Below are 19492 nucleotides of genomic sequence, written 5' to 3'. Positions count from 1 at the left end.
GTGTGGGGGTGAGTGTGGTGTCAGTGTGTGTGTGAGTGTGGTGTCAGTGTGTGTGAGTGTGGTGTCAGTGTGTGTGTGAGTGTGGTGTCAGTGTGTGTGTGAGTGTGGTGTCAGTGTGTGGGTGAGTGTGGTGTCAGTGTGTGGGTGAGTGTGGTGTCAGTGTGGGGGTGAGTGTGGTGTCAGTGTGTGAGTGAGTGTGGTGTCAGTGTGTGTGTGAGTGTGGTGTCAGTGTGGGGGTGAGTGTGGTGTCAGTGTGTGTGTGAGTGTGGTGTCAGTGTGTGGGTGAGTGTGGTGTCAGTGTGGGGGTGAGTGTGGTGTCAGTGTGTGTGAGTGTGGTGTCAGTGTGTGTGTGAGTGTGGTGTCAGTGTGTGAGTGTGGTGTCAGTGTGTGTGTGAGTGTGGTGTCAGTGTGTGAGTGTGGTGTCAGTGTGTGTGTGAGTGTGGTGTCAGTGTGTGGGTGAGTGTGGTGTCAGTGTGGGGGTGAGTGTGGTGTCAGTGTGTGTGAGTGTGGTGTCAGTGTGGGTGAGTGTGGTGTCAGTGTGTGTGTGAGTGTGAGTTGGTGTGGTGTGGAGTGTGGTGTGCAGTGTGGGGTGTGAGTGTGGTGTCAGTGTGTGTGAGTGTGGTGTCAGTGTGGGGGTGAGTGTGGTGTCAGTGTGTGTGTGAGTGTGGTGTCAGTGTGGGGGTGAGTGTGGTGTCAGTGTGTGTGTGTGAGTGTGGTGTCAGTGTGTGTGAGTGTGGTGTCAGTGTGTGTGAGTGTGGTGTCAGTGTGTGTGTGAGTGTGGTGTCAGTGTGTGTGTGAGTGTGGTGTCAGTGTGTGTGAGTGTGGTGTCAGTGTGTGGGTGAGTGTGGTGTCAGTGTGTGTGTGAGTGTGGTGTCAGTGTGTGAGTGTGGTGTCAGTGTGGGGGTGAGTGTGGTGTCAGTGTGTGAGTGTGGTGTCAGTGTGTGTGTGTGAGTGTGGTGTCAGTGTGTGGGTGAGTGTGGTGTCAGTGTGGGGGTGAGTGTGGTGTCAGTGTGGGGGTGAGTGTGGTGTCAGTGTGTGAGTGAGTGTGATGTCAGTGTGTGTGTGAGTGTGGTGTCAGTGTGTGGGTGAGTGTGGTGTCAGTGTGTGAGTGAGTGTGGTGTCAGTGTGGGGGTGAGTGTGGTGTCAGTGTGTGAGTGAGTGTGATGTCAGTGTGTGTGTGAGTGTGGTGTCAGTGTGTGGGTGAGTGTGGTGTCAGTGTGTGAGTGTGGTGTCAGTGTGTGAGTGTGGTGTCAGTGTGGGGGTGAGTGTGGTGTCAGTGTGTGAGTGTGGTGTCAGTGTGGGGGTGAGTGTGGTGTCAGTGTGTGGGTGAGTGTGGTGTCAGTGTGGGGGTGAGTGTGGTGTCAGTGTGTGTGTGTGAGTGTGGTGTCAGTGTGTGAGTGTGGTGTCAGTGTGTGAGTGTGGTGTCAGTGTGTGTGGGTGGTGTCAGTGTGTGAGTGTGGTGTCAGTGTGTGTGAGTGTGGTGTCAGTGTGTGTGTGTGGTGTCAGTGTGTGTGTGTGAGTGTGGTGTCAGTGTGTGTGTGAGTGTGGTGTCAGTGTGTGAGTGAGTGTGGTGTCAGTGTGTGTGTGTGGTGTCAGTGTGTGTGTGTGAGTGTGGTGTCAGTGTGTGTGTGAGTGTGGTGTCAGTGTGTGAGTGTGGTGTCAGTGTGTGAGTGAGTGTGATGTCAGTGTGTGAGTGAGTGTGGTGTCAGTGTGTGTGTGAGTGTGGTGTCAGTGTGTGAGTGTGGTGTCAGTGTGTGAGTGTGGTGTCAGTGTGGGTGTGAGTGTGGTGTCAGTGTGTGTGTGTGGTGTCAGTGTGTGTGTGTGAGTGTGGTGTCAGTGTGTGTGTGAGTGTGGTGTCAGTGTGTGAGTGAGTGTGGTGTCAGTGTGTGTGTGAGTGTGGTGTCAGTGTGTGAGTGTAGTGTCAGTGTGTGTGTGAGTGTGGTGTCAGTGTGTGGGTGAGTGTGGTGTCAGTGTGTGAGTGAGTGTGGTGTCAGTGTGGGGGTGAGTGTGGTGTCAGTGTGTGAGTGTGGTGTCAGTGTGTGTGTGAGTGTGGTGTCAGTGTGGGTGTGAGTGTGGTGTCAGTGTGTGAGTGAGTGTGGTGTCAGTGTGGGTGTGAGTGTGGTGTCAGTGTGGGGGTGAGTGTGGTGTCAGTGTGTGTGAGTGTGGTGTAAGTCTGTGTGTGAGTGTGGTGTCAGTGTGTGAGTGAGTGTGGTGTCAGTGTGGGGGTGAGTGTGGTGTCAGTGTGTGAGTGTGGTGTCAGTGTGTGAGTGTGGTGTCAGTGTGGGGGTGAGTGTGGTGTCAGTGTGTGTGTGAGTGTGGTGTCAGTGTGTGTGTGAGTGTGGTGTCAGTGTGTGAGTGTGGTGTCAGTGTGTGTGTGAGTGTGGTGTCAGTGTGTGAGTGTGGTGTCAGTGTGGGGGTGAGTGTGGTGTCAGTGTGTGAGTGAGTGTGGTGTCAGTGTGTGTGTGAGTGTGGTGTCAGTGTGTGAGTGTAGTGTCAGTGTGTGTGTGAGTGTGGTGTCAGTGTGTGGGTGAGTGTGGTGTCAGTGTGTGAGTGAGTGTGGTGTCAGTGTGGGGGTGAGTGTGGTGTCAGTGTGTGAGTGTGGTGTCAGTGTGTGTGTGAGTGTGGTGTCAGTGTGGGTGTGAGTGTGGTGTCAGTGTGTGAGTGAGTGTGGTGTCAGTGTGGGTGTGAGTGTGGTGTCAGTGTGGGGGTGAGTGTGGTGTCAGTGTGTGTGAGTGTGGTGTAAGTCTGTGTGTGAGTGTGGTGTCAGTGTGTGAGTGAGTGTGGTGTCAGTGTGGGGGTGAGTGTGGTGTCAGTGTGTGAGTGTGGTGTCAGTGTGTGAGTGTGGTGTCAGTGTGGGGGTGAGTGTGGTGTCAGTGTGTGTGTGGGTGTGGTGTCAGTGTGTGTGTGAGTGTGGTGTCAGTGTGGGTGTGAGTGTGGTGTCAGTGTGGGGGTGAGTGTGGTGTCAGTGTGTGTGTGAGTGTGGTGTCAGTGTGTGTGAGTGTGGTGTCAGTGTGTGAGTGAGTGTGGTGTCAGTGTGGGGGTGAGTGTGGTGTCAGTGTGTGTGTGTGTGGTGTCAGTGTGTGTGAGTGTGGTGTCAGTGTGGGGGTGAGTGTGGTGTCAGTGTGTGTGTGGGTGTGGTTTCAGTGTGTGTGTGAGTGTGGTGTCAGTGTGTGAGTGTGGTGTCAGTGTGGGGGTGAGTGTGGTGTCAGTGTGTGTGAGTGTGGTGTCAGTGTGGGGGTGAGTGTGGTGTCAGTGTGTGTGTGGGTGTGGTGTCAGTGTGTGTGTGAGTGTGGTGTCAGTGTGTGAGTGTGGTGTCAGTGTGGGGGTGAGTGTGGTGTCAGTGTGTGAGTGTGGTGTCAGTGTGTGTGTGAGTGTGGTGTCAGTGTGTGGGTGAGCCAGGACCAGAGAGCGAGAACGAGCAGCTTAATAATGAAAAAATATGTAAAAGCACGAGCCAGGAAGAGTGCAATGTGAAACTGTGGACCATGAAACACTTCAGTCCATTCCCCAGTGTCCATCTACAATCTCATCCCCAACTCATGAGGTATGCTAGACACGTGACTCCCTCTTCCCACCTCAGAATTACTCTATGTCATTGTTCCCCATCTCCAAGTGACCTCCACTTCAATGTCTGACTAAAAAACAGAAAGATCCTGACGCACAAGTTCAAAACTTTCACCTGTGGGCCCAGGAGGAACAGAGGGTCCCAGTCACAGTCAGCAGCAGAAGCAGGGTTCTCTCCTCACCTCCAGCATCCCAGATGATCAGAATGAAGTTACCTCATACTCTTCCCAACTTCAGAGCTAATAAGCAAATTTTATTCAAACTTTGCTCATTGATTATCCCTCTCATCCATCATAATCGTTTGACAGAAGGGCCAGAGTCGCCTCTACTTCCTGACAAGACTGAGGTCCTTTGGAGTATGCAGGCCTCTCCTTCATTTGTTCTACCAGTCTTTTGTTGTCAGTAAAGTCTTCTATGCTGTGGTGTGGCATCGACACGGGTGATGCCAACAGGCTCAATATACTGGAAAGGCTGGCTCTGTCATAGGAGTCAAACTGGACCCACTGGAGGCTGTGGTAGAACAAAGGACCCTACGGAAAATCCTGGCAATCTTGGACAATGTTTCTCACCCTCTGCATCCCACCTTAGCTGAACAGGGGAGCACTTTTAGAAATACTGTAAACTAAGACAATTGCATTGCTCCAAAGAGTGCTATATGAGGGCATTCCTACCTTTGGCCACTCGGCTTTGTAGCCGGGAAGTGATGACCCCCTCCTGTTGGACTGTTTGAGGTAATCCATGTTTTAATTTTTTCTTACTTCTCTTCTAATATTTGTAATGCTACTGTGACACAATAATTTACTTTGGGATCAATAAAGTTTCCATCTCTGTATGAACCTTTACGTGCTAAAGGAAGTTTATATGACAGTAGAACTTTGTTTAAGTGTAGCAAGAATTCTTGACTGTAACATTTTAACCCTTTTTCCACAGAGGTAAAAAAATAATCTTTGTCCTAATTGTTTGTATGTTATCTATCAATGTTTTATATCCAATGTTTTATATTTCCTAGTCTTTCACTCTTTTAAAAACTGTTTTCCTTTTCCATTCTTCCCCCACATAACACTCGTTTCCTTGTTCTCGACCAGTCACTTAACAGGTCTTTTTTCTCAGTATCTTTGCATTCTCTTCACTGCTCACTTGCTCTCCCAATTTTCCCAGAAAGTTTGGATACTATACTCCTACTATATCTCCAACGGCTGGGGTCAACTGTCTTGTAAACACGCTGCCCAGAAGAAGGCAATGGCAAACCACTTGTGTAGAAAAGTTTGCCAAGAACAATCACGGTCATAGACCATGACCACCCACGTCATATGACACGGGACATAATGACAATGATGATGATTTCTACACCCTGTTTGTGAGGCATGGACATAGACTGTAAGTCTTCTGTTACTAAACATCCTCTCAAGCATCAAGGGTGATCAGCTTCTTCTCCGGTTATTTGGGTTCAAAGGTGGTTGATGAAGCCAACATGGAAACCATTTGATCTTCCAAGGATGGGCAGGAGGTGCCTAACAGCTCAGGAGGATGTAGATTGTGAGGTGGTGAACTCTTCCCACCGCTTGAATAAGTCTTCTGCCAGGAGGAGCAGAGGACGCCAGCAGAAGTAGGGCTCTCTCCTCAACCCCATTGCTCCAACTGATTAGAATGAAATTACCTCTCATTCTTCCCGACCTCAGTGCATATGAGCTCATCTTCACTGTGCACTGTGGTGCACAGAATGCAGCACAGAATTCACCTCTGTGAATGGACAGCCACAGAGAAAGAGCAGTGCAGGTAAACAGTAAGGTGCAAGAAGAAAATGAGGTCAAGAGTCTATCTCATCTTACAAGGAACCATTCAATATTCATATCACAGCAGGGTAGAGACTGTCCTTGGGCCTGGTGACAAACGATTCAAGCCTGATGGAGAAGAGAGAATGTCCAGGGTGGTGGCAGTCTTTGATTATGCAGGCTGCTTCAAAGAGGCAACAAGAAGTGCAGACAGAGTTGATAGAGGAGAGGCTGGGACAAGAGATTGCCAGAAATCAATAGGGATGTTGGCCAGAGAAGGTTCAGGAGTCAAGTATTGATCATGAGAGCAATGTAACTAAGGTCTGAGGAGTGGGGTTGCTGTCCTTGGAAGGAACACTCGTGCTTTCAGTGAAATTGAAAGGTGCGGTGGAGAGAGCGTTGGTGGCACCTTTCCTGTGCCTTGACCTGTTTGCTCATGGACAGGGATCACTGATGCTCAGTAGACCATGTCTGAGGTTTTTAATCTTTAAACGCTACTTTTCTGCATCAAACTAAGGCTGTGCTGAAGTATTGAAGATGATGGTGAATTTTTTTATCGTGGATATCTGACTTTGCTGTGAAACGAGAAGAGGTCCACATTTTCCAACAGTGCATTGTGAATCTTCATTGTTGGAGACCAGAGGGTGTAGATCAGTAGAGGACTTTGGTCTTGAAGATAGTGAGTGTAAGGCCCGCTCTTTTTGTTTAGTGAACAAGGTGACGATTACTTGGGGCCCAGTCTCCAATAGTGTGCAATACAAACATATCTGCACACTGAACCTCGACCGCTCCAGCAACCGTAATGGAGTACAGGCACATGGACGGTTAATCATCGGTTCAAGACTGATCTCCACTCTCACAGGATATTTGTTGGAGGTGAGTTGCAACACTGAGGAGAAAAAGACTGAGCAACCTGTCGCCTTATTCGGCACTGGTCATCGCTGAGTTTGGTTCTGTTGTAGACTCATTGGTTAGCAACATGTCTTCTATGCTGTTGTGGAGCAAGCACAGGATGGAGGTGAATTAGGTGAAGAGGTTGTGGGCAGATGAATTTGAAGAGAGTTCTCTACAGTTCCCTCTGACTAATGGAGTCAAAGGCTTTAGTGAGAATGAAGAAGGTATAGTGGCTGGTGATGGTCCCTACGGTTTGTCAGCATCCTTACAGGGTGAAGGTCATGTCTGCTGTGCTTTGAGAGTCCACAGCCCAACATGATACTTATAACATTCCACCAGCTACACCCTTTGTCCCAAAAGTTATTCCTTTCTTCCTACTCTACATTCTGCTCCTTAACCGTCATTGAAAACATGAGCCCTAACAAACAGAGCTACCCCCTCTCCCTCCCAGTATATCACTAATCCTTTAAAAATTACTGGGTTAAAATCTTGGAATTCATCGCCCAGCCACACAGTGGAAATGGTACCACCATGTTTTCTCCAACAAAGCCTATGTCTACATCATACTATAATCCACCTTATTTAGCACATCCCTCTTTTGAAAAAGGCAACAATGACATCATTGTAGTAATAATAAACAGGAGATCGTCTGTTTGAGTAATCTGGAAAACAGCATAGATGACTCAAAGCAAGAATTGCCAAAGCTGTGTCACCTTCCACATACCCACATTCACATTGTGAGGTCTTATAAGCTCTTTTCACCAATGCCTTACATCCTCAGGAGGCTAAACCCCATCGATCCTTACCAATTGTTACCGATGCTCCATAGAAAGCATCTTAACTGGGTATATAACAGCTAGGTGTGTCACTGGAGCTGCACATGAGCACAAGAAACTGCAGAGGGTTGTTGACACAGCTCATCACATCATGGGAAACAGATTCCACTCCGTCTATCCTTCTCACTGCCTCGGTAAAGCAGCGAGTTGCATCAGAGATCCCAATCCATCCTACCCATTCCCTCTTTTCCCCTCTTCCGCAGGGCAAAAGATACAAAAGCTCAAAAGCGTGTCTCAAAGACATCTTCTACCCCACTCCGTTAGGTGCTTATCTAGTGTGATAAGATGGACTCTTGACCTCACAATCTACCTCGTTATGACCTCGTGCTTTATTGTTTACTGCACTGCACTCTCTCGCTTTATTCTGCATCGTTATTGCAGAAGAGCATATTTTTTTTACTATTGAGAATACTCACAAGAAAATGAATCTCAGGCCTATAGATGGTGACGTGTATGCACTTCGATAATAACTGTGATAAGATAACCTCAATTCACTGTTCAGGGGTTTGATCTGTGTGAACAGTGTGCAAGACAAGCTTTTCACTGTATCCTGGTACGTGTCAATAATAAACCAACTCCAATATCAAATCTGTTACCACTTCATTAATAACAGAATCCAGCACTTTGCCTTATATTGGGTCTCTGGTTTCCTCTATTTTCTCTTCCTCCTTTCTTAAATAAAGAAGGCATGTTGTGCACTTTGTAATCTGTGTAATCTAAGCAATTTAGGAAGATGCTAATTAACTCATCCACTACCACCATAACCTTCACGTTCATAACCTTGGGATGCAGGCCATCAGCTCCTGGGATTCGTCTGCTTGCAACCCCATTAATTTCTCCAGAACTATTGCATTAATGATTGCATTGATTTCAGCTGTTCAGTTACTCCAGCGCTATGACTCTCCATTAATTCCAGGATTTTCTCCATGTTCTCTCAAGTGAAGATAGACACAAAATATTCCATGGTAGCCTAGCGATTAATGTGACACTATTACAGCTTGGAATGTTCTAGAGCTCACTTCCGGGTGCTGTTCTATAAAAGTCGCTGTATGTCCTCCTCCTCATGGAACTCATGGGTTTTCCCATGTTCTCTGGTTTTCTCCCACAGTCCAAAGACGTACCGGGAAGGTAAATTGTAAGTTGTCCTGTGATTAGACAAGGGTTAATCGGGGTTGTGGGGCGGTGTGGCCAGAAGGGCCTACTCTGGAAGTATCTTTAAATAAGTAAATAAATCCCTTTAATTTCTCTGCCATTTTCTTACCCCCAATGTAATTTCTTCAGTATCAGTCTGTAAGCTTTAACTTGATAATTTCTTTCTTTTCACATGTGTGAGGACAGTCTGTGGTGACCCTCTTGTAATCATGTTTCTCTTCCTTTATCAATGTCTTGGCCTCCCTTTGCTGAACTTTTTCTAAACTTTACCTTTCTTTTCCTCTTGGCAACATTAAATGTTTATTCTCAGGGTTAAAATGGGCCTCATGCTGAATAATGAGACCAGGAAAATGGCAGAGAAATTAAACAAATATTTTGTATCTTTCCTCATGGAAGAGAAAATGGAAAACTTCATTCCCCAATGTTAGCCACAGCTGAACCACTTCCTCTGTTGTTGTTTTTGTGTGTCTTAAAAAACATAGATAATTGTAACAACAACATATCCACCCTTTAAATGGTGGCTATTGCTTGTTTACTGGTACAGGTTTTAATGTTGGTTCCCAATCTACCATTAGCAACTCATGCCTCACTCAGTTTGCTTTATTTAGATTTAAAAGTCTGTTTTTGACTTCAGCTGCATCATTCTTCATATAAGTTTCTGCCCTACTCTAATCGTTCATACCTAAAGGGCCTGATTACTAATTAACTCTTTCTCACAGTACCAGAACTAAAGTACTCTGTCTATTGTCAGTTCCCCAACATACTGAAGTAGAAAGCTGGCTTTTACCCATTGCATATGGTTAGTCTCTATTTTATTTAGTTCCATCTTTGTATCTATTTGTCTCAGTCTATACGTAACAACTTCTGTGACTGCTGTATTGCTCCTGTTATTTGCAACTCTAATACCCTGATCCATGCAATATCCTGACTGTCCTTTATTATTCCGGGACTTATAAATTAACTCCCACCAATCCTTTCTGTCAGTTACTATTTCTCAGCTCCAAACTGATCTACCTCTCAATTTTCTGACGCAAGATTTCTGACGTAAGATAGAGAGATTTTCCTCTCTATCCTATTCTTCAAATCAGGATCAGGGCTTAACGTCACCGGCATATGTCGTGAAATTTGTTGTTCTGCAACAGCAGTACATTGCAATCCATAATAATAAAAACTGCATATTACAGTAAGAACTAAAGATATATTTAAAAAGTTAGACTAAACAAGTAGTGTAAAAACAGTGGGAAAAGTAGTGAGGTAGTGTTTGTGGGTTTGTTGTCCATTCAGAAGAAAAAAGAAATCGGATGGCAGAGGGGAAGAAGCTGTTCCTGAATCACTGAGTGTGTGCCTTCAGGCTCCTGTACCTCCTCCATGATGGAAGCAATGAGAAGAGGGCATGTCCTGGGTGACGGGGGTCCTCGATGATGGATGCCGCCTTTTTGAGGCAATTCCTCAACATCAAAGTTCAAAGTAAATTTATTATCAGAGTACATACATGTCACCACATACAACCCTGAGACTATCCCACCTCCTTTCCCATTTTGCCTTTCTTTTCTAAAGCTTAAATAATTTAATTCCCAATTCATTCAAATTGTAACAATATTTCCCTAATGGTTCTTTGATCGTACTCATTTATTAGTCTCATTAATTCATGTATTTTGCTACTAATACTGGGTGGTGGTGGTGGCATCCGTCGGTCTCGAGAGACCATGGATCTGTGCCTGGAGTTTCCAGGGCGCAGGCCTGGGCAGGGTTGTATGGGAGACCGGCAGTTGACCAAGCTGCAGGTCTTCCCCTCTCCACGCCACCGATGTTGTCCAAGGGAAGGGCACTAGGACCCATGCAGCTTGGCACCGGTGATGTCGCAGAGCAATGTGTTGTTAAGTGCCTTGCTCAAGGACACAAACACGCTGCCTCAGCTGAGGCTCGAACCAGTGACCTTCAGGTTACTAGTCTGATGCCTTGCCCACTAGGCAACGCGTACATTCAGATAAAAGCCCCTATTTGCACCTTTCCATCAATTACCTGCTCTGACTCCAACCAGAAGCCGGATTGTCTGTCTGTCTGCTTTGTCCTTCCTGACAGACCCCTGGTTGTATTTATTGACTTTGCAGTATTGTATTGTCTATTTTTATGCTTTCTAAACTTCTCCCCATCAGAACCACAGCCCCACATATTTAACTCCAAACCTTGTTTACACTCCTAGTGGTTTGGTTTGCAAAGATACTGGTCTCAGTCCCATTTAAGCGAAGCCCATACCCTGTTGTCCGATGGCGCTTTCTTTCAAAATCTACCACAGCCGCATGTTGAATTTCTCATGTGAGTAATAGCGCTCATCAGGAAAGCTGAGTGAGATAGAGGCACAGCTGCCTCACAGCCTCTGTGACCTGGGTTCAATCCCGAACTCTGGTGCTGTGTGTGTGCAGAGTTTACACATTCTCTCTCTGATAGCGTGGATTTAAGACCATGGGACATAGCAGCAGAATTAAACCACTCGGCCCATCAAGTTTGCACCACCATTCCAACCTGGCTGATTTATTATCCCTCTCAAACCCATTCTCCTGCCTTCTCCCTGTAACCTTTGATGTTCTGACTAATGAAGAACCTACCAGACTCCACTTTAAATATACCAAATGCCCTGGCCTCCACAGCCATCTGTGGCAATGCATTCACCACCCTCTGGCTAAAGAAATGCATTCTCATCTCTGTTCTAAATGGATGTCCCTCTACTCTGAGGCTGTGCCCTCTGGTCCTAGACTCCCTCACTACAGGAAACATCCTTTCCATATCCACTCTATCTAGGCCCAAAACCGCCAAGCACACTTCTAACATTAACCCTTTCATTCCTGGAATCATTCTCGTGAACCTCCTCTGCACCCTTTGCAATGTTAGCATATCTTTTCTTAGATAAGGGGCACAAAGCTGCTCACAATACTCCAAGTACTGTCTGACCATTGCCTTATAAATCCTTAGTATTACATCCTTGCTGATATATTCTAGTCAATAGACAATAGACAATAGGTGCAGAAGTAGACCATTCAGCCCTTCGAGGCTGCACCGCCATTTTGAGATCATGGCTGATCATCTACTATCAATACCCGGTTCCTGCCTTGTCCCCATATCCCTTGATTCCCTTATCCATAAGATACCTATCTAGCTCCTTCTTGAAAGCATCCAGAGAATTGGCCTCCACTGCCTTCCGAGGCAGTGCATTCCAGACCCCCACAACTCTCTGGGAGAAGAAGTTTTTCCTTAATTCTGTCCTAAATGACCTACCCCTTATTCTCAAACCATGCCCTCTGGTACTGGACTCTCCCAGCATCTGGAACATATTTCCTGCCTCTATCTTGTCCAATCCCTTAATAATCTTATATGTTTCAATCAGATCCCCTCTCAATCTCCTTAATTCCAGCGTGTACAAGCCCAGTCTCTCTAACCTCTCTGCGTAAGACAGTCCAGACATCCCAGGAATTAACCTCGTGAATCTACGCTGCACTTCCTCTACAGCCAGGATGTCCTTCCTTAACCCTGGAGACCAAAACTGTACACAATACTCCAGGTGTGGTCTCACCAGGGCTCTGTACAAATGCAAGAGGATTTCCTTGCTCTTGTACTCAATTCCCTTTGTAATAAAGGCCAACATTCCATTAGCCTTCTTCACTGCCTGCTGCACTTGTTCATTCACCTTCAGTGACTGATGAACAAGGACTCCGAGATCTCTTTGTATTACTCCCTTACCCAACTCTACACCGTTCAGATAATAATCTGCCTTCCTGTTCTTACTCCCAAAGTGGATAACCTCACACTTATTCACATTAAACGCCATCTGCCAAGTCCTCTCGAAATGAATGCAAACATTACATTTGCCTTCCTTAACGCCTTCTCAACCTGCAAGTTAGCCTTTAGGGAATCCTGCAAAAGGACTCCCAAGTCCCTTTGCACCTCATTTTGAATTTTTTTCCCTGCTTAGAAAATAGTCTTCCCCTTTGTTTCTTCTGCCAAAGTGCATGATTATGCAGTTCGCTGCACTATATTCCATTTGCCACTTCTTTGCCCACTCTGCCAATCTGTCCTAGTCCCTCTGCAGGCTCCCTGCTTCCTCAACACTACCTTCCCCTCCACCTATCCTTTTATCATCTGTAAACTTGGCCACTAAGCCGTCAATTCCATCATCCAGATCATTGACATATAATGTGAAAAGAAGCAGTCCCTATACCAAACCCTAGAGAACGCCACTAGTAATTGGCAGCCAACCAGAATAGGTCTCCTTAATTCCAAATCTGTGCCTCCTGCCCTCCAGTCAATTCTTCTTTATCCATGCTGGTATCTTTCCTGTAATACCACGGGTGCTATCTTGTTAAGCAGCCTCGTGTGTGGCATCCTATCAAAGGCCTTCTGAAAATCTAAGTAAACAACATTCACTGACTCTCCTTTGTCTATCCTGCCCAGTATTTCCTCAAAGAATTCCAACTGACTTGCTACGCAAGATTTCCCCTCAAGGAAACCATGCTAACTTTGGCTTACTTTATCATGTGCCTCCAAATACCCTGAAATCTTCTCTTTAATAATGGTCTCCAACTGCTTCCCTACCATTGATGTCAGGCTATCTGGCCTATAGTTCCTTCTATTCTGTCTCCCTCCCTTCTTAAAGAGCGGAGTAACATTTACAATTTTACGGTCCTCCAGATCCATTCCAGGATCTAGTTATACTTGAAAGATCATTATTAATGCCACCACAATCTCTTTAGCCATGTCTTTCAGAACCCTGGGGTGTAGTCCATCTGGTTCAGGTGATTTATCTATTTTCAGATCTTTCAGCTTCCCAAGCACCTTCTCCTTAGTAATAGCAATTACACTCATTTCTGCCACCTGACTCTCTGGAATTTCTGGCCTACTGCTGGTGTCTTCCACAATGAAGACTGATGTAAAATACTTATTTTATACTTAAGTTTGTCCATCATTTCTTTGTGCCCCATTACTACCTCACCAGCATCATATTCAAGCAGTCCAGTATCCACTCTCACTTCTCATTTGCTCTATATATATATCTGAAAAAACTTTTGATATAAACTCTTAAATTATTCGCTAGCTTACCCTCATATTTCAACTTTTCTCTCCTAATGGCTTTTTTAGTTGCCTTCTGTTGGTTTTTATAAGCTTCCCAGTTCTTTAACTTTCCACTATTTTTTGCTATATATATGCCCCCTCTTTTGTTTTTATGTTGTCTTTGACTTCCCTCGTCAGCCACGGTTGCCTCATCCTCCCTTTCGAACACTTTTTCATCTTTGGGGTGTGTCTATCCTGCGCCTTTCGAATGCCCCCAGAAACTCCAGTTATTGCTGTTCTGCTAGTGTCCTCTTCCAATCAATTGTGGCCAGCACCTCTCTCGTGCCTCTGTAGTTCCCTTTACTCCACTGTAATACTGATACATCTGATTTTAGCTTCTCCTTCTCAGACTGCAAGGTGAACTCTATTATGTTATGATCACTGTCTCCTATGTGTTCCTTTACCTTAAGCTCTCTAAAATTCTGGTTCATTATATAACAGACAATCCAGAATTACCTTTCCCCTACTGAGCTCAACCAGAAGCTGCTCTAATCAGACACCTCGCAGACATTCTACAAATACCCTCTTTTGGGACCCAGAGCCAACCTGATTTTCCCAATCTACGCTCATATTGAAATCCCCCATCACTCTTCCAACATTGTCCTTATTACATGCCTTTTTCTATTTCCTGTTGAAATTTATATCCCACATCATGGTTACTGTTCGGAGCCTGTATATAACTCCCAGCAGAGCTTTTTTTTAAAACCCTTGCCATTCCTTAACTCTGCCCACAACGATTCTACATCTTCTGATCCTATGTCACCACTTTCTAAGGATATGATTTTACTTTTTACCAACACAGCCACCTCACCTCCTCTGCCTACCTGCCTGTGCTTTCGATACAAGGTGTATCCTTGGATGTTAAGCTCCCAACTATGATCTTCTTTCAGCCACGACACAGTGATGCCACGAAGCCATACCTGCCAATCTCTAACTGTGCCACAGGATCATCTACCTTATTCCATACACTGTGTGTATTCAAATATAACACCCTCACTCCTGTATCAGTCACTCTTTTCAATTTTTTTCCCTCTTTTCACACTGCGACTCATCCCACTGACTGCAATTTTGCCCTGTCATCTGCCTGTCCTTCTTCACAGTCTCACTACACACTGCCTGTGCTTGTAAATCTGTGTCCCTGTCCTCCGCCCTATCACTCCAGTTCCCATTTCCCTGCTAAAAGACCTTAAACCCTCCCTTTAGCAAACCTTCCAGTGAGGATATTGGTCCCCCTTGGGTTCAGGTATAACCTGTTCTTTTTGTAGAGGTCATACCTTCCCCAGAAGCGAGCCCAATAATCCAGAAATCTGAAATCCTGCCTCCTGCAGCAATTCCTCAGCCACTCATTCATCTGTACTATCATCCTATTCCTGCCCATACTAGCACATGACAATCTATAGATTACCGCCTTGGAGGTCCTGCTCCTCATCCCCCTCCCTAACTCCCTACACTCACTGCACAGGACCTCTTCCTCCTTTCACTAAAGTCATCGGTGCCAATGTGCCCCACAACCCACGGCTGCTCACCCTCCCTCTGGAGTCCCTCAAAGACTTCCTAGATCCTAGTACCTGGGAGGCAACACACCATCCTGGCACAGAATCTGCTGCCTGTTCCCCTAACTATTGAGTCTCCTATCACCATCGCTCTGCCTGACTTTACCCTTCCATGCTGAACCTCAGTGCCACTGGCTACTGTGTCCTGATAGGTCATCCCCCCAGCAGTATCCAAAGGGGTGTACTTGTTGCTGAGGACCCCTGCACTGACTGCTTACTCCCCTTGCATCTCCTGGTGGTCACCCACCTATCATCTGAAGCCAGCGCTCTGGACGTGATCACCTCTATGAGGTTTCCAGCCTCCCAAATAGTCCTGAGCACATCCAGCTCCTTGACGTTGTCAGTCAGGAGCTGAAGCTGGGTGCACTTCCTATAGGCGTAGTCATCAGGGAGACCGCTAGGTACTCTGAAATCCCAGATCTCACAACGGGACCATCCTGCCTACACTTGTTATACAGGTTTCCCCCGCTATTCGAAGGTACAGCGTTCCTATGAAATGGTTCATAAGCCAGAATATTGTAAAGTGAAGAAGCAATTACCATTTATTTGTGTGGGAAAAATCTGTGAGCATTCGCAGACCCAAAAAAAACCCCACCAAATCATGCCAAATAACACATAAAACCAAAAATAACAGTAACATATAGTAAAAGCAGGAATGATCTGATAAATACACAGCCTATATAACGTAGGAATACTTTTCTGCAATTATTGCAGCACCGTCCACCGCAGCGAAAATCTCACGCAAGCGCTCTCAGCAGCACTCGCGGCAGAAACACTCGGCGCAAACACTCGCGGCAGAAACACTCGGCGCAAACACTCGCGGCAGAAACGCTCGGCGCAAACACTCGCGGCAGAAACGCTCGGCGCAAACACTCGCGGCAGAAACGCTCGGCGCAAACACTCGCGGCAGAAACGCTCGGCGCAAACACTCGCGGCAGAAACGCTCGGCGCAAACACTCGCGGCAGAAACGCTCGGCGCAAACACTCGCGGCAGAAACGCTCGGCGCAAACACTCGCGGCAGAAACGCTCGGCGCAAACACTCGCGGCAGAAACGCTCGGCGCAAACACTCGCGGCAGAAACGCTCGGCGCAAACACTCGCGGCAGAAACGCTCGGCGCAAACACTCGCGGCAGAAACGCTCGGCGCAAACACTCGCGGCAGAAACGCTCGGCGCAAACACTCGCGGCAGAAACGCTCGGCGCAAACACTCGCGGCAGAAACGCTCGGCGCAAACACTCGCGGCAGAAACGCTCGGCGCAAACACTCGCGGCAGAAACGCTCGGCGCAAACACTCGCGGCAGAAACGCTCGGCGCAAGAGCTCCCGGCAGAAACGCTCGGCGCAAACACTCGCGGCAGAAACGCTCGGCGCAAGAGCTCCCGGCAGAAACGCTCGGCGCAAACACTCCCGGCAGAAACGCTCGGCGCAAACACTCGCGGCAGAAACGCTCGGCGCAAGAGCTCCCGGCAGAAACGCTCGGCGCAAACACTCCCGGCAGAAACGCTCGGCGCAAACACTCGCGGCAGAAACGCTCGGCGCAAGAGCTCCCGGCAGAAACGCTCGGCGCAAACACTCGCGGCAGAAACGCTCGGCGCAAACACTCGCGGCAGAAACGCTCGGCGCAAACACTCGCGGCAGAAACGCTCGGCGCAAACACTCGCGGCAGAAACGCTCGGCGCAAACACTCGCGGCAGAAACGCTCGGCGCAAGAGCTCCCGGCAGAAACGCTCGGCGCAAGAGCTCCCGGCAGAAACACTCTTTCCAGTAACCTTTAAGCTATGAAGCTACCAAATAACACATAAAAATACACAGCCTATATAAAGTAGAAATAATGTACGCCCAGTGTAGTTTCACTTACCAGTATTGGGAAGACAGTGAGCACACTGATGATGGTGTGTTAGACTGAGTCGTCGGAGGTTGGGGTGGTGGGAGGTAGAGGGGACTGGGATGTCATCTCATCATTGTCTGTTTCCATCAGGGCAGGCAGGTCACCTTCTTCTATGTCTGCCTGTCTCAATGTTGAAGGTCGAGTTTCATCGTCTGCTGTGGCTGACGTGGAAGTCTTGAGAAACGACAGTATGCTTGACTGCTTAGCCTCGTGCATCTTTCCATCATATAGTTCTTTGTAAGCACTCAAACCATCCTGCAAATATGCCTTAAACCTACGCACCCTTTCAAAATTAAAGTCATACTTTTCTGCAATCATTGCAGCGTTGTCAATCGCAGCGAAAATCTCACGCAATTGCTTCCTGGATGTCTTCACTTTCAGGCCATTCACTACTGCGTTCGGCTTCAATTGTTATCCTTTCCTCTTCATCAGCTCTTCATCTCTCAGTTCTTGGTCATGGGATGCCAAAACCTCTTCAACATCATCTTCATCAACTTCCACAAACCCTTAGCCAAACTCACTATGTCCTTACTATGTTCACCACGATCGAAACGCTTAATTATGTCTAGTTTTATACTAAGTGTAACACCCTTACGCGCTCTTTTAGGCTTTTCCAATACCTTAGAACTCATCTTGCTAACGGATGCACAAAATAAATCGACATAAAGCACAGATGCTCTCAGGCACGTGTTTAAGCAATGGTGGCTGGAATGCAGTTCCGGGGGAGGAGCTTGTCTGCTTGGCGCGCGCGGCCTTTTGTCGTAACAGTGAAAACACCTTCTGTTAGTGAAAACAGGTAACTAATGTAGGTCTTTCGTAACAGCAAGTAGACATAAAGTGAATGTTCGAAAAACAGGGGGACACCTGTACCTCTAATTCTCAAACTTAAGTTCTAGCCTGTGCCTGCTCTCGCAGAGACCTGATCACTCTAACACTGTCCACTCCCACAATGGCCGCTCCACTTAAGCATCCCTTCTTTTTATTGACCCTTGCTAAGTTACCCAAGCAATCGCCTGTTCTACAGGCAAGGCCCCAGCAGGCACCACTGGCACGTGAAGTCCGTATGGAACTATCTCCAACTCAGGTATCCTGCTCTGCAGACAAGTCCTGACAGGCCCTGCTCCCTTTTTAAAAATTGGCACATTTCTTTCTGTTACTTCACTCTCCTCCTAATTCCCACAGACATGCAGGATAGTGATCTAAATAGAATCTGGAGGGGTGGGTGAAATTTGGTGGAGAATGTGGAGGAACAGAATAGAGTTCATATAAGATTGTCTACGTGGATACAGTAGGCAGAAGGCTGTAAGCTCCATTTATAGTTCTTAAACCTCCTTAGGAATTCAAGCCGCAGTACAAGCAGCATACAGTCAGTTGCTAGGGAGCACAGGCGAGGAATAGGTGTGTGCCACAATGAAAAAAGAGTTAGTAATTCCAATTAAAGTGAGTAGGGTGCAAAGGAGTTCGCAAGGATTCTGCAGCACAATTGTGCACGAGATGGCTTGCTTGTGTAAAGGACATTTATGGCAGGAGGTTTCCAGGGAGCTGGGTCCTTCAGGAATGCCTGCATTTTTTGTGTGTCCTGTCCCTCCCACTTCCAGAATACAGATGCTGTAATGACCAAAAATTGAAGGCTCCCTTTCTGTGTCACGATACTAATCAGCTCCACTTTCTTGCTTCTCCTCAGCCTGTCATTGTGCTTCAGTCAAGCTCAGTTTCTCCGTTCTCAGGACTCTTCCATCTTTCTTCCCACTTTGGTCCATTAGGTTCCCACTGTTCCCTCACAGACTTTCTGCCCCCCCCCCCACTTCATCTCTCTCTCCTCATTATTTATTCGTCTCACTCCCTCATTAACTCTTACTTCCTTTTTCTTTCTCCCTCTGTCTACTCAGCCCTTTTTCTTGCCTTCTCCTCAAACTTTTTGTTCTCTATTTTACATCATTTATGGCCTCTCTCGCAAATATTTTCTCTATCCTGGTTTTCCTCTTCCCCTTTCCTCTCTATCTCTGCTTTCTCCATTTCTTTCTCTGTCATTTTTTATTTCTTTATTTTTTAATCTTCCACGTCTTTCCCTCTTCCTCTTTCCACACCCAGGGTTACTTTTCGCACTACCCACTTTGCCTTTTTCACTTGCATTCTCTCATGTCTCTTTGACTTCACAAATAACATTCAAAGCTGATAAAATCCTGAACAGCAGCTTGTAAAATATTCTGAGATCATTTACAAGTTAATCGCAGCAGAGGTTGCAGAAGTTCTGGCAGTTTTCTATGTCAGTTACATTGAATGCATGAATGCTTCAACACAGCTTACCTGGATCAAAGATGACTCAGACTGGAAATCCAACCCGATGAACTACAAGAAGTTTTAATGAGTTTCTACAAGAGTTCTTCATCTGGCGTGGCTGGGGAAGTCTCTCCTGAGTAACCCTCACTTCCCTGTGGCTCTCAGTTGGATATGACAACATTCGCCTAGCACTAGCTTTAGATAATTCGTGAGTATGTGTATGAATGCGGTTTACCACGTGTTTATCTCCTGCCACGTTCCCTCTGCCTGCACTTTATCAGGGAGTATATACAGTCTGTTAACATTTAAAGTGACAACAGTTTTCTTTTACCGGGCAGGACATTTAAGATGTTAGAAACATCATGCTGTCAGAAATATAACAGCATTACTTTACTCATTGGCAGTGGCAAAAATTGGACAGTTTATCCATTTTGCAGGGGGAGGCCATGT

General features: G+C 46.6%; 1 protein-coding gene across 2 annotated transcripts in view; it reads right to left on the bottom strand.

The window, feature by feature from the left end:
* The window catches only part of LOC140731426 (uncharacterized), a 111186-nt gene extending 92037 nt beyond the window's left edge, over positions 1-19149 (bottom strand). Inside the window, exon 1 of one of the 2 annotated variants that reach the window (XM_073052929.1) lies at positions 19070-19149. The gene's annotated coding sequence lies outside the window, so the exon portion shown is untranslated. Of the gene's footprint in view, positions 1-16732; positions 16814-19069 lie in introns of those variants that run through there. The other variant, XM_073052930.1, reaches the window with a different exon arrangement.
* Positions 19150-19492: the final 343 nt, after the last annotated feature.

The sequence above is a fragment of the Hemitrygon akajei genome, chromosome 8 (assembly GCF_048418815.1).
Source record: "Hemitrygon akajei chromosome 8, sHemAka1.3, whole genome shotgun sequence".
NCBI lineage: Eukaryota > Metazoa > Chordata > Chondrichthyes > Myliobatiformes > Dasyatidae > Hemitrygon > Hemitrygon akajei.
Note: the sequence above shows the minus strand (reverse complement) of the source record. Positions and strands in the feature narration are given on the sequence as shown.